This window comes from Sus scrofa, chromosome 6 (assembly GCF_054392235.1).
Source record: "Sus scrofa isolate SSC_HxYL_T2T_F1_AM1 chromosome 6, Sscrofa_HxYL_maternal_Yorkshire_Landrace_v2.0, whole genome shotgun sequence".
Lineage (NCBI taxonomy): Eukaryota > Metazoa > Chordata > Mammalia > Artiodactyla > Suidae > Sus > Sus scrofa.
In genome coordinates, this window is record NC_139388.1 from 146,555,293 (window position 1) to 146,569,736 (window position 14,444).

At 41.9% G+C, this 14,444-nt stretch overlaps 1 protein-coding gene and 1 long non-coding RNA gene across 7 annotated transcripts in view; one reads left to right on the top strand and one right to left on the bottom strand.

The window, feature by feature from the left end:
• PTGER3 (prostaglandin E receptor 3) overlaps positions 1 to 14,444 on the top strand; it is a 202,707-nt gene that overhangs the window by 158,847 nt on the left and 29,416 nt on the right. The window lies entirely within an intron of this gene.
• Positions 1 to 14,444, bottom strand: part of LOC106507649 (uncharacterized) — a 279,942-nt gene that overhangs the window by 25,615 nt on the left and 239,883 nt on the right. The gene's annotated exons all lie outside the window — the stretch shown is intronic.

A 14,444-nucleotide genomic window follows, 5' to 3' on the forward strand; every position in this document is an offset into this window, starting at 1 on the left:
TCTTGACATATAGTAGTTATTATAATTTATAGAGTAATTTTGTGACGATCTAATGCACCAAATAGGGATTTATGTCCTTATGTCTCCTTTTTTTTTTTTTTTTTTTTTTTTTTTACCCCTCACTGAATAAATGAATGAATAAATAAATGAGCGGGTGAATTCCAGGTTAGATTTTTTTTTCCCCAACCCCATCTAAGGTATGGAAATGTCACACTCAATAGTGGATTCAAGCATGATCTGGTAAAAGATACCTCATTGTCCCTAATCTGCTGCTGTTTATCTTGCCTGGGAAGAGAAAGGAAAGGAGAAAGAGTTCCCAAGAGAGTGAGGGGTGAGGACCAAGTGATGAACCAAACAGAATAAAGGAAGAGGTGTTCCAAGACTTTGGACACCTATCCTTAACCTGCTGAGAGACACCAGATCCATGGATGGAAGGGTGGTTTTTTTGTTTGTTTTTTTCTTTTTTTAGGGCTGCCCCCACAGCATATGGAAGTTCTCAGGCAAAGGGTAGAATCAGAATTGCAGCTGTGCCATAGCCACAGCAATGCCAGATCTGGGACCTAAACTACATGGCAATGCTGGATCCTTAACCCACTGAGGGGGGCCAGGGATTGAACCTGCATCCTCATGGATACTAGTCAGGTTCGTTTCCAATGAGCCACAACAGCAAAACCCGTGGACGGAAGAGCATTTGATTCTTATATTCTATACCAGGAGTGCCATGAGATTTACTTCTATTCAAACCACAGGAAAAGAAATCCAGAATTCATGTTTAGAATTTCAAACCATGCAGTGAGATATTTTCTCAGGTTTGGCTCTGAAACACCTACATGTTGCTCCTGTTTATACTCTAACATTTTAAGGAGAATCTAGAAGACTCCAATCCTATAGGCATTCTGGTGACTAATCAGAAAACTTGGAAGAAGGAGATTACACATTATAAAATATCACAAAATCTCAGGATGCCTATTTCACAGAAAGATCGCATATCAAACTCTTACACTAATTTCATCTAATGTAAGAGTTTTAAGAATAATAACTCTAGTTTAAGAGTTCTAAGACTTGGAGCTTTCAAGAACTAGAAAATTTTCAGAAAGCAACACAAGAATAAAAATAGAGGGGGGGTTGGCTGTGTTAGTTTGCTAGGGCTACCATAACAAGTACCATGAACGAGGAGGCTTAAATGAGAGAAGTGTATTGCCTTGACGTTACAGAGGCTAAAAGCCTGAGATCAAGATGTCAGCACATTTGGTCCCTTATGAGGCCCATGAGACAGAAAGAGTTCCACGGCTTTCTCAGCTTCTGGAGGCTGGATGGCATTTTTCGGCATTCATTGGCACTCAGATGGTGTTCTCTTGTCTCTCCTGTCTTCCCTTTGCATGTGTCCAACTTTCCCCCTTTTCTAAGGACACGGTCATATGGGATTAGATCCTACCCCCAATGCCTTCATTTTAACTTGATCATCTGCAAAGCCTCTATTTCCAAATAAGGTCCTGTTCACTGGTGCTGGGGACTAGAACCTCAACATCTTTGGGGGGACAGTGGAGCTAAACTCAACAAACAACCATGACCAATTTGTACTGTAATTCAGTAAGTCTACTACCTTCATTATTTCAAAAAGAAGATTACTGGGAATTCCCATTGTGGCTCAATGGAAACAAAACCAACTAGTATCCATGAGGATGCAGGTTTGATCCCTGGCCCCTCTCAGTGGGTCAAGGATCTGGAGTTGCCTCAAGCTGTGGTGTAGGTCACAGATGCAGCTCCGATTCGACCCCTAGCCTGGGAACTTCCATATGCCGTGGGGGTGGCCCTTAAAAAAAAAAAAAAGATAATTTAACACCAAACATTTTAGGAATGTTGCCATCTCACTGCAGAGAACAGTCGTTCCCCCAAAGAGCAGCTGCAGCCTTACACCAAACAAGAAGGAGTGAATGGACTGCATTGCCCCTACTTCCTAATCTTACTCTGGATTGATGGGGGCTTTGACACAGATCATCAGGGATGTGTGGGAAGAGTTTCTTGGGAGCAATGGGTTTAGTACTGCCTGAGCAGTGCTGAAACTTGCTTTGCAAGCACCTTAGCCTGAGCTTTGAAACCAGAGTTGTCAGAGGCAAATAAAACAGACTATCAAAAGGTATACTGGTCACACTTCTGTACCTGAAATTATGTAAGACCTGGTTCCTTTCTTGCCCTCTGTACTTTATTCCTCAAGTATGCTATGGGCTGTTTCTGGGAAAAGAAACTTGTTTTTGTGAAATATCTGCCACTGCAGAGCCTTCTAAATTCCCTCTGTAGCGTCTGGAATCTAAATTTCAACTTTGCACCCCTCTGCCCTGTTTACAAAATGAATTGATTTAATCACCCCTTTCACTGAATTTTGAAGCTGTATAGGAGGAGGAGTAACCACTGTTCAAAGGCAATGATTGATCATAAGCAATCACTCGAATTTTGAGACCGCCCTTCTCTTACTTGGGAGCAGAGACAAGCTTGCTGGAGCCTTCAGAATACTAACCACATTAACCTTGGATTGCTAAACTTGCTATTCATGGCCAGCAACTGACTTGCTCAGAAAGCTCTATGCATACACAGTTTTGGGAAAAAAAGAAAAGGATGGGTAAAGATCTTGGCTTATATAGCATTTGATCATTTCTATTTGTCTTTTCTTTTTGAGAATTCTATCCCCTCACTCTTAGTGCTGTGCCAGTATTCAGAGGTGATATGTAAAGAGAAAACCTTTAAAGAGAGAAAAATAAGGAAAGGTAGAAAAATAAGAGTCATGCTGTAGGTTGAAAAATTGGACTAGGTAGTTTGACCCTGCCTCTGCCACTTTATAACTGTGTAATCAAGGGCACAATATTTCCTCCCCTTGAGTTTCAGCTTCAACATGTATAAAATGGAATTAATAATACATACTCTTTACGGCTGTTTTAAGGATTAATGTTTCTGATGGGGTGTGAAGGAGGGTATAGAGAAGGCTTTCCAGAATCAAAGAGTAGGATTTCCCGTCGTGGCTCAGTGGTTAATGAATCCAACTAGGAACCATGAGGTTGGGGGTTCGATCCCTGGCCTTGCTCAGTGGGTTAAGGATCTGGCGTTGCCATGAGCTGTGGTGTAGGTCGCAGACGTGGCTCAGAACCCATGTTGCTGTGGATGTGGCTGTGGTATAGGCCCACGGCTACAGCTCCAATTAGACCCCCCATATGCTGTGGATGCAGCCCTAGAAAAGACAAAAAAAAAAAAAAAAGAATCAAAGAGTAAATTTAATGGTGAGGCTCCACCCCCCAAATGTCACAAGAATTGTAGCCGATTCGGCCCCTAGCCTAGGAACTTCCTTCCATATGCTGCAAGTCGAGCTGTAAAAATAAAACAAATAAGGAAATAATTATTTAAAAATCACATTTTCTTGCATGAGTTGAGCAGTTATATAACATATTTTTGAAGGACGCAATGAGTTTGCCTTCAACAAGAGTACAAAATAACCAAATATACTTTATATCAAACAACCAAAGGATACAGTAACATATCAAGCTAGTCAAGGTCGTATAAGAAACTGGGAGTTGAATGTAGTTCTCTGGCAGCCTTAGAGGATCAAAATGCCATTTACTATTTAACAGAGTTAAACTGATGATTATCACATAACTACATAAGAAATAAAATTTATCAGGCCCTTCAAAAGGTTACTTTCCATTCTAACCAGAAGCAAAATGTGCTTCTTGGCATTTGTAATTTCATTTTAGAATAGGGCCAAAGATGTGTCTCCATTTTCCTGTTACAAGTGATTGAAATTTTTTATTTGAAGAATGAAATTGTTGGATTGAAGAAAATGTTAAATAGGTTTTAGAGAATGTAGACGATATCATTAAAATATCAGGGAAGCTACCAAAAAATGAACTTTCTCTGTGGCTTGTTCTTCCTAGCAGCAAATGCACTTTTGACTGGAACATTTGGAGAAGTTCACCTTGGCAGCAGATTTCAAAAGAATTTTTCCTGATTTATTGAAATACCCTGTATAATAAAATCCTATCCCATTCACGGAAAAGTCCTGACTCTTCAGGGAAGAGGTTATAGTCATATGAAAGGCATTTTGCATTCCTTCATGAACGTTGACATATGAACCAAAGGAGCTGGATTCCAGTTAAAATAATGGTTTCTTTCTATGATCTTGTCACTTCCCTGGATAAGCCAGATGTTGGGGAAAGTGCTGGTGAGGCAGCCTCATCAGAAAATTACAGTATCACGAGGAAAGATGTGTGCTTGAAAGAACAGCCAAGACCCTATGCTATAATTCCCAGATGTTCCTGTCCTGATATCTTAATCCATGCCACTGGCTCCCCGCTGAAACATGAGGCAGTGCACTGCGGGAGAAGGCATCAGCCTATACTAAATTTAAATCCCAGGGCTGCCACTTCCTCAGTTGCATGACTTTAGAAAGGTCTTCACTGCCCTGAGCCCCAGCCTCCTCTGTACTCTGGGGGAAACCAGTATTTACCTCATGGGGATTATTCTAAAATTAAGCTTGGTAAAGTGTGCCTACCCTCAAAATACATGAAGGAGATGATCTGGGAAGCTGTAGATTTGGAGCTAATAAACTAGATCCAGTGCGAGCTGTTTTGTTTGTGCCTTGTTTAAGTCCAGGCTGTATTCAGCAGTCATCTTGCATAAGGAAACAGTGGACCTTGTTTCTGCTTTCCAAGAGCTAGTCACCTAACCACAAAAAACACATAGATGAAATATTCTTTAATATATATTTTATGATCTGCTGTGGGTATGGTATTATATGTTAGAAAGATGCAAAGGTAAACTAAGTCATGTTCTTGCTTCAGTGGAGGCTGTAATTAGTGGAAAAGGAAAACAGAGGGCAGGGTTTTGTTTATCCTTAGAGAGAGGGCCTGGTGTAATTTAGACGAGTACACAAACATTATAGATGTACTTTTGTCTTGTAACTGTTTTTCTCTGTGTACTTCTCATTTGAGATGAATGGTACTCAGTGCCAGCCTCATTAAATAGATGTCAGGAGGTAAAAGCCACCACTTACTAAGCCCTACTCTGTGCCAGGCACTGTGCTGAGTGCTGTGAATACACTATCTCAGAACACACCTGTGAGGTGGGGTTATTATCAGCATTTCACAGATGAGGAAACACAGACTTGGACCAACTCACTGATATGCCTCAATGCTAGAGCTAATAAGTGACAGAATTGGGATTGAAATGCAGGTCTGTCTGCCCCCAGTCTTTTTTTTTTTTTTTGCCTTTTTAGGGCCGCACCCGCAGCATATGGAGGTTCCCAGGCTAGGGGTCCCAGAGCTGCAGCCGCTGCCCTACACCACAGCCACAGCAACTCAGGATCCGAGCTGCATCTGCAACCTACACCACAGCTCAGGGCAATGCCGGATCCTTAACCCACTGCGCAAGGCCAGGGATCAAACCTGCAACCTCATGGTTCCTAGTTGGATTCGTTAACCACTGAGCTACAACAGGAACTCCAGCCTCCAGTTTTTTAACCCTAATACTCCCATGTTTTACTTTTTCACCTCTGTGCCTTTCACATTAATGCTCCAAAATACTTATTGATTGCAAATTATATAGATTGATTATAAAAAAATATATATCGCTGACCTAGAGGAAGCCCTTTCAAAATTGACCTTGGCCTCTTTGGGATCAGCTTTTCTCAGTAAAGTGAGATTTCATGGCAAAGATTGTGTTGATTTGCTGTGTTCCCACTTTTAAATGCAATTCACATGTCTTTGTTGAAGCCTAACAGCACAGGTCTCTTTTTACCAGGTTCTCTGTATTATTAAAGCATTGGCTAAGCATTGTTAAGACTTTTGGGGATCTCCCTTGATGATCTTACATTGGTATGATTTTGTAATCTTTCCTTCCTTAGGCTATGAGTAAGGTTGCAAGAAAGACCATGCTATTTTTATGATTGTTGTTGTTAGAGAGAAAGAATGTTATGCAAGTCTGCAAGCTCTAAAACAAGCAAAATGGATCAGGAACGTGGTTGTGGCCCTGGGGGCATCTTATCTAAAAGCACAAATGGATGTAATATGACACTGACTTGCTTTCCATACCCTTGAGCAGTCGCAGACATCATTCAATGCCACCATATTTTAAAACTGGAGGAGATTTGGCTCCCCCCCTACCCCCCCCCACCTCAGGATTCAATTTTATCAGTTAAAATGAGAGAGAACCTCTACCAAGGGCAGTGGAGAGGAAGGGAGCAGGGCTAGAAGTGTTAAGCCTTTAGATCCATTGATATGTTTCTGGCTGCTTTATCAATATGCAATGGTCAGTCTGAGGTTGACATCTCAATCATTGGTAAGTGGGTTCACGTCAAGTGGGAATACAGGAAATGCATACCAGAATCAAATAGCAATAATTTTTGGATTACTGTTTTTTCATTCTTTCATTTAACAATCATGAATTGAGTGCCTGTGTGATGAATGATAAGCCTTGCCTGCTAGAAACTCATGGTCTAGGGTCAGAAATAGAAAAAGATGGGTGTTCCCATTGTGGCTCAGTGGGTTAAAAACCCTATGCAGTCTCTGTGAGGATGGGGGTTTGATCTCTGGCCTTGCTCAGTGGGTTAAGACCCAGCACTGCCACAAGCTGCAGAGTAGTTCACAGATGTGGCTCAGATCCAGCGTTGCTGTGGCTGTGGTGTAGGCTGACCTCTGATTTGACCTCTGGCTTGGGAACTTCTTTATGCCACATGTCCTAAAAAGAAGAAAAAAACAAAGAAATAGACAAAGAGTGTGGTGAGTGTGGCATTGTCAGTTGTATATGAATTGCAGACGCTCAACTGATCCAACCTGATAAGAAGTGTATCAGGGGAGCCCCCACCTGGAGAAGGGAAAGGTGAGAGTTGCAAGATGAGTGGAAGTTACTGTGGCAAAGAAGACTCCAGAGAGAATAGCATGCAAATGTGTTTGAAGAAAGTAGGAAGGCTTAAGTTTGAACTTTGTCTTAAAGAGTGATTAAAAGATTATTAGCAGGAACATAATAAAGTCATGTTCTCTTGTAGCAGCATGGAGATTAGGTCAGGGAAGGTATGTGTGAAAGGAGAGTAGCTTGTTAGAGTAAGAAAAAATACTTGTATGGGAGGATGGACATTTAAGTGATAAAATTGGGAAAATGGCATAAATGTCTGGGAAAAGATTAGATGGACCCCCGGCAGCTTAGTAGATGATATTAGCATTTACCAAGACAAAATACACAAAGGAATTTGAAAGGGATGGCACTCAAGGTGGATTATAGTGTGAATTAAGGGACCAATATTTTGTGTTACGGTGTTTTGTTTTTTTCTCTCCGCAGTTCTTTTATCCTCAGCTAATTTGTAGAGGTTAGAAGCCTGATTGGGGGATCATTTCAAATCTCAAATCTACCACTTACTGGCTATCTGGTCTTAAGAAGACTGTTTACCCTCTATAAGCCCCACTGTTCCAACTGGTAAAATGATGATACAAATACTTATGTCACAAGGTTGTCATGGGTCAGGGTTAAAAGAGACAATGCATGTACGGTGCTTGATACCAAATGAGTGTTGAAGAGTAATAATGCCAGTTATTATCACTAGTCTTGCTATTGCCTATTCAATGTTCACTGAATGCAGGGTCTATATTACCTTCAACTTGGTGCCCCTGAGGGCCTTCCGTGGTAGTTTGTATATAATTTTCCATCAGGAAATAATTGTTGAATTGAGCTGAATTAAAATGGCAGCATATAGAGGCCCCAAATGAAGGTTCTGAAAGAGATGGACGACGAATCATGTATGTCTAATGTATAACAACTTGAGGTAAGTAAGTCCCACAGCAAAGGTCAAGAGTGATATTTGAGGATAAAGGACAGGAAAAGAGCAGTGGTAGCAATGAAGTAAAATGAAAGGTGGCTCCTACCAGCAAAGAAAGCAAACGTATGGAAGTTCCCGTCGTGGCTCAGTGGATAACAAATCCGACTAGGAACCATGAGGTTGCAGGTTCAATCCCTGGCCTTGCTCAGTGGGTTATGGATCCGGTGTTGCCGTGAGCTGTGGTGTAGGTTGCAGACGCGGCTCGGATCCCGCGTTGCTGTGGCTGTGGTGTAGGCCGGCAGCTACAGCTCCAATTAGACCCCTAGCCTGGGAACCTCCATATTCCATGGGTGCAGCCCTAGAAAAGTCAAAAAAAAAAAAAAAAAAAAAAAAAAGAAAGCAAACTTACCCAAGAGAAAGGGGCCTCAGGAGTCCCCACAGACACACAGTGCTTTCAAGAGGAGTTAAGGATCTGATATTTCTCCTTCTTAGCTCAAGGTTCTACCAAGATACCACATCAGAAATCATCTAACATATAAACTTCAAGAAAACCATAAGGCATAAACCTTATAAAAAGAATTATATACTAGCCTAGAATAGAAACCTATTCTGAACATTGATATATTGTTTAGTTGGCATCATTATTCTTGTTTTATTTTTCTTTTAGCTAATATTTTCTGAATGTGAGCCATGTTAATCTTTATATATAAATAAAAATTAAAATAATTACATTTGCATCTTCAAACTAAACTTGTCCAGCAGAGAAATAAACTAATTATGTTTATTATTAACAGAGCATAAATAAAGTATAAACCAACAAGATAGAGCACAACATTGAGTGGAAATTCTCTTGGGGCACTGGATTTAGATTTGGGGGGGTTAAGTTGCATGTTACCAAGGCGCTATTTAGCATAAATCTAGCCATAGTAGGTCAGCAGCATGTAAATCTAAGTAAGCCAAGGTGGCATGAGAAAGGGGAAAAACTTCTTTAGCACAGATGAAGTCAGCAGCCCTCAAGCACTTTATCTTCTAACAAACCTCCCAAACACTTGCAATGCACCATGAACCACCCTATCCCGAGGCAGCTGCAAATTGTATGCACACAGTTCATAGCACAAGGCAGAGCAGAGGGAAGGGGTCCCTGGGGAAGAAGGTCTCCTTTGCACAAATGCAAGGGTAAATGACTGCTGCCCTGCTCTAGCTTATGCTCTACGTTGTCTTTCCATTAAAGAAAAAAAAAATCCCCAAATGCACAAATCAAGGCCTAATGTTCTACCATAAAGTAACATGTGTCTCTTTGCCAGCATCTCAGATGAATCTAAAAGCTTGGGGGGATGCTTGGAAAGTGAGGATCAACACAGGTTCGTTTGGCATTTCGGAGAACTAACTCCTCTCTGAGGCTCTTTTTAGCATATATTATTTATCATTTATACAGTGGATTTTCAGGGAGTTCTCTGGTGGCTCAGTAGGTTAAGGATCTGGCTATGGTCACTGTTGTAGCTAGGGCCACTGCCATGGCTCGGGTTCGATCCCTGGCCAAGGAACCTCTGCATGTCTTGGGTGCGGCCAAAGCAAAACAAAACAACAAAAATAACAAAATAGGCTTTGGCTCTGCCTGAGACAGTAAAGGCTCTCTCCTTGGTATCCTTCATGCTGTTCGATGTCCCCTGCAGTATAATCAGGCCTGCTGCTTTTTCTGCTCCGTTGTTGGCACTGTTCGCTATCTCCCAGAAACTCGGCTTGGAAAAAGGCCAGTGTCCATGGTACAGTTCTGCTGATTTTCAAAGCGTCAACACCCACAGCTTTGCATGCTTTGATTACCACCAAAACGAAAGAGAAATGGAGACAGGCTGCTGCTTCATCGCTTTCCAACAGGATTAAACCCACATGAAACTGTCTTTTCCCACTCTTATTGTGAGTTCCTCAGAGAGTTCTAAATGGAATCTTATATCCAAACAAAATGGAAGAAAGAAAATATTTCTCTTCTGTTGTTTATATACTCATCTATAGTTAGCGTTTGAATACGGTTTTGACATTTTATGAAACCTAGCATAACCACCCAGCTAGAAAATGATAGCTCATGTAAATCAGGCATATTTTTAAAATCTGCTTTATATTCTCTAATACACTATAGAGAAGATATCAAGGATTTGGACATTTTAAAATAGAAATTACTTAGGGACTTCATTGGAAAATAAATATCAAGAGCAGTAAACAAGGAGTTCCCATGGTGGCTCAGCAGGTTAAGAACCTGACACAGTGTCTCTGAGGATGTGGGTTTGAACTCTGGCCTCACTCAGTGGCTTAAGGATCTGGCGTTGCTGTGAGCTGTGATGTAGGTCATAAATGTGGCTTGACCTCAGGTTGTGGCTGTGGTGCAGGCCAACAGCTTCAGCTCCTATTCAACCCCAGGGTTGATTATGCTGTAAAAAAAATTTTAAAACAGCAGTAAACAAAATTTCATATAGTGAAGCTAGAACTGAACTGAAAGGAAGCCAAGTTCAGTTACTTCCCCAGGATAAGAAATAGCAGGAAGTGTGTGTGGATTTAGAAACGTGAGACTCACCTCCCCTCTGGCCTAGCCACCACCACCACTACCACAACAAATGCTGCTCAACAGGGACAAAATGTACATTTGGGTTAAAATTATAATAATTATGATCCACTACATGCAGAATAATCAGCAAAAGGGCTTGGAGATCAAAGCCCACCGTTTCCCCAGAAGCTTTAGCAATTCAGCATCTACACCAAGCCATGTGTGAAAAACCGGGAAGGAACATATTTTGTAACTTCTCCACTGAGTCTTTAGATTGCAGGGCTCTGTAGATTTCTAATGGAATTGAAGAAATATCTGAAGCGTGATTAGCGCTTATGTGAATGCCCTTTTCCCTTTTCAGAGGGTCTCAAGCTTTCACCATTAGCATTTAGAAGGGTTCTTAGCGCCACTGCTGCAAGTCTTCTTTTCATGCCCACAGGGGAAACTGAAAGCTACTTTTCCAAGACTTTCAGATTGTTCATTATCTGTCCCAAACTATCGCCCTACTTCCCTCTTCAGGACTCTCATTCTCACACCCCTATGCTCCAGCTTTCCTCTCTGTTAATTTATTCTTCCTCTGCCTCCTCAGTAGCAAAATGTATTTAAGATCTTAGATTCCGGGGTGAGATAAACCAGGATCCGAAGACCAGCTCTGCCATACATCCGGAGTGTGACCATGGCAAGTCATTTCATTCATTTATGAATTCATAAATTCTGCAATGTTTATTGAATCTCCAGTGTGTACCAGACTTCATGCTGTGCACTGAGGAGAGAGTGAAATACAGTGCAAATTTCCTGTTCTCACAAAGTGTTTATTGGAGCTGGGGGAGACAGAAAATGTTGGATGCATGTCATGATGAAAAATAAAGCTGGGTAGGATGCAGAGAGTTACGTGGGCATCAAGAAGAGAGAGGGCTCTTCTGATGACATTTGAACAAAGGCTTGAGTGAGCAGAAGTAAGGCTTGCTGATATTTGGCAGACAGTGTTCCATGCAGGCAGGGGATGAGCAAGGAGCATTTATAATGTATTTGAGGAGCAGCAAAGAGGGGGAAAATGGCTGTAGGTTGGTGGATCCAGGAGAGAGTGGCAGGAAACAGTGTTACGGAAGAGTGAGGGCAGGAGTTCCCATTGTGGCACAGGGGTTAACGAATCGGACTAGGAACCATGAGGTTCTGGGTTCGATCCCTGGCCTTGCTCAGTGAGTTAAGGATCCGGCCTTGCCTTGAGCTGTGGTGTAGGTCACAGATGTGGCTCGAATCCCTCACTGCTGTGGCTCTGGCGTAGGCCGGTGGCCACAGCTCCAATTAAACCCCTAGCCTGGGAACCTCCATCTGCCGCAGGAGCGGTCCTAGAAAAGGCAAAGACAAAAAAAAAAAAAAAAGAGTGAGGGCAAAAGAATGCAGGATCTTGAAAGCTGTGTTAGGAACCTTGTGTTTAGTGCAAGTGGGATGGGAAGCTGTCAGAACGTTTGTTGAGCACAGGCATTATGTGACTTGTGTCTTTAAAAGATCACAAAACGACTGGGTATAAAATTATGGCAAAAGTAGAGTGCAGGTAAAAAAGGCTTCTTTTTTAAGAAATTTAAAAGGAAGATGAGAAGGGCTTTGATAGGAATAGTGGTGGAGAGGACGCCTGTGGTGGGATGAACCCAGTGTCCTGTGGGGGATTACTCCCTGCTGCCAAATTCCCTGATCAAATGAAGTTGCTGTGAGGATTCTTCGAGGTTCATTAGTGTAAAATGCTTGTGGCAGTTCTTGGCATGGAGGAAATGGTTACAAAAAGACATCATTTTTACTCTCAGGCTCAGCAGAAATGTCACCTCTTTGAAGACTCCTTCACCACCTGCTTCCATCCATCCTCGTCACCAGCACAATCCCTCTCTCACTCGTTTGAACCGCATTTTTGCACATCCACCGTTGCCAGAGTGCGTATCTCAGTGTGTGCCCTCATATTTACGCTTTTGCTGTCTCAGCTAGAATGTGAGCTTCATGAAGAGGGTGACCATTTACCCTCTTGGGCCCTCAGAACCTAACACAGTGCCTGGCACATTACAGTTTCTAAATACATGATTGTTGAATGAATGAATGAATGAGCTGAAATCCTACCTGCTCCAAGAAGTTTTTTCATTTACCCTCACCTATACCTGCACGTATTATTTAGACCAGTCACATCACTTAACATGTATCACTTAACATTATTTGGTACAAAAAAATGTAATTTTTTGCATTTATATATTGTTTCCAACTGGATCATAAAGTTTTATCCAACAGGAATTGTATACTGTATTCTTTGTATGTCTCAGAGTACTATGTATATGCATGGGTCAATTACTACGGCAATGTTAAAAGAAGAGCTTAGGAATTCCTGTTTTGGCACAGTGGGTTAAGGACCCACTGTTGTCTCTGTGAGGATATGGGTTCCATCTCTGGCCTCGCTCAGTGGATTAAGGATCTGGCATTGCCACAAGCTGTAGTGTAGGTCACAGATGCAGCTCGGATCTGGTGTTGCTGTGGCTGTGGTGTAGGCCTGCAGCTACACCTCTGATTTGACCCCTAGCCCTGGAACTTCCATATGTCGAAGGTGTGGCTGTAAAAAGGGGAAAAAAAACTTAAAAAAAGAACAGCTTAGTAAATAAATGCACAGATGGACTTAAGAATGATTTGATAGGTAGCATATTACATTTTTTTTTTTGTCTTTTGTCTTTTAGGGCCACACCCATGGTATATAGAGGTTCCCAGACTAGGGGTTGAATTGGAGCTGCAGCTGCAGCTACCAGCCTATATGGCAGCCACAGCAATGTGGGATCCAAGCCACATGTACGACCTACATCACAGCTCAGAGCAATAACGGATCCTTACTTAACCCACTGAGCAAGGCCAGGGATCAAAACTGCATATTCATGGGTATTAGTTGGGTTCATTAACCACTGAGCCACAACAGAAACTCCAACATATTTCTGATGTTAAGAGTGAGTGATGATGTTAGAATATAATTATTATTGCTTCAGAGAAACCAAAGGGAACCACAGAAGCACAGACCAGAGAAATTTTAAAATGTTTTCAGAGTGACAAGGGACAATAGGGGGACATTTCAGCACTCAAGACTTCATAAAATCTTAGATTTCTTCCTGATTGTTAAAAGCAGCAAAATGAAGAGTTTGATTCGGGAGTTCCTGTCATGGCCCAGCGGTTAACGAATCCGATTAGAAACCGTGAGGTTGTGGGTTCAATCCCTGGCCTCGCTCAGTGGGTTAAGGATCCGGCGTTACCATGAGCTGTGGTGTAGGTTGGATCCTGCGTTGCTGTGGCTCTGGGATTTGACCGCTACCCTGGGAATCTCCATATGCCATGGGTGCAGCCCTAAAAAGCAAAACAAACAAACAAACAAACAAACAAAACAAAAACAAGAGTTCGACTCCAAAACCAGACAGATATGGGCTCTGACCTCGGAAAAATGAGGTTAAAATGTTTTAGACAAAATGGTGAAAGATATACAGAATTCAATTGGATGTCACTGTAATAACTAGAAGAGTTGTGGTCCAAATAGAGTAACAATATAACAAATAGAGAGGTTCCCCCTCAAGTTCCTGTCTATAGGAGTTTCCATAGATAGGAAGACATAAATATCAGCCAGCAAATTTTTTATATAAAATTCTATCAAGGGATGTAGCAGCTTAAGCTCTGAGTGTGTCAGAGCTCTGAGTGGACAGAGGATTAGGTATCTATAAATTGAATTCGAAGGACTCAGGTGGTGAGACCATCCCAGTAGAATAGTGTATTAGTTTTTTAATCCCTACAAGTTTAGTAACTTAAAACATCCCAAATTTATTACCTCACTGTTCCTATGGGGGAATCTGAGTGTGGGTAAGCTGGATCCTCTGCTCAGGGTCTCACCAGACCGAAGTCAAGGTGTCGTCCAAGCCTGTGGTCTCACTTGAGGCTTGAGCAGTACTGAGGCTTGAGCAGTACTGAGGCTTGGCCTCTTCTAAGGCCAGCAGGAGGGTGCTGTCACCACTTCCTGTCTCTTTGAAGGCTCACCTGCTTAGGTCAGGCCCACCCAGGACATTTTTCCCATTTGATTAACTCAGATCTGGAATTCATTACATTTGTGAAATC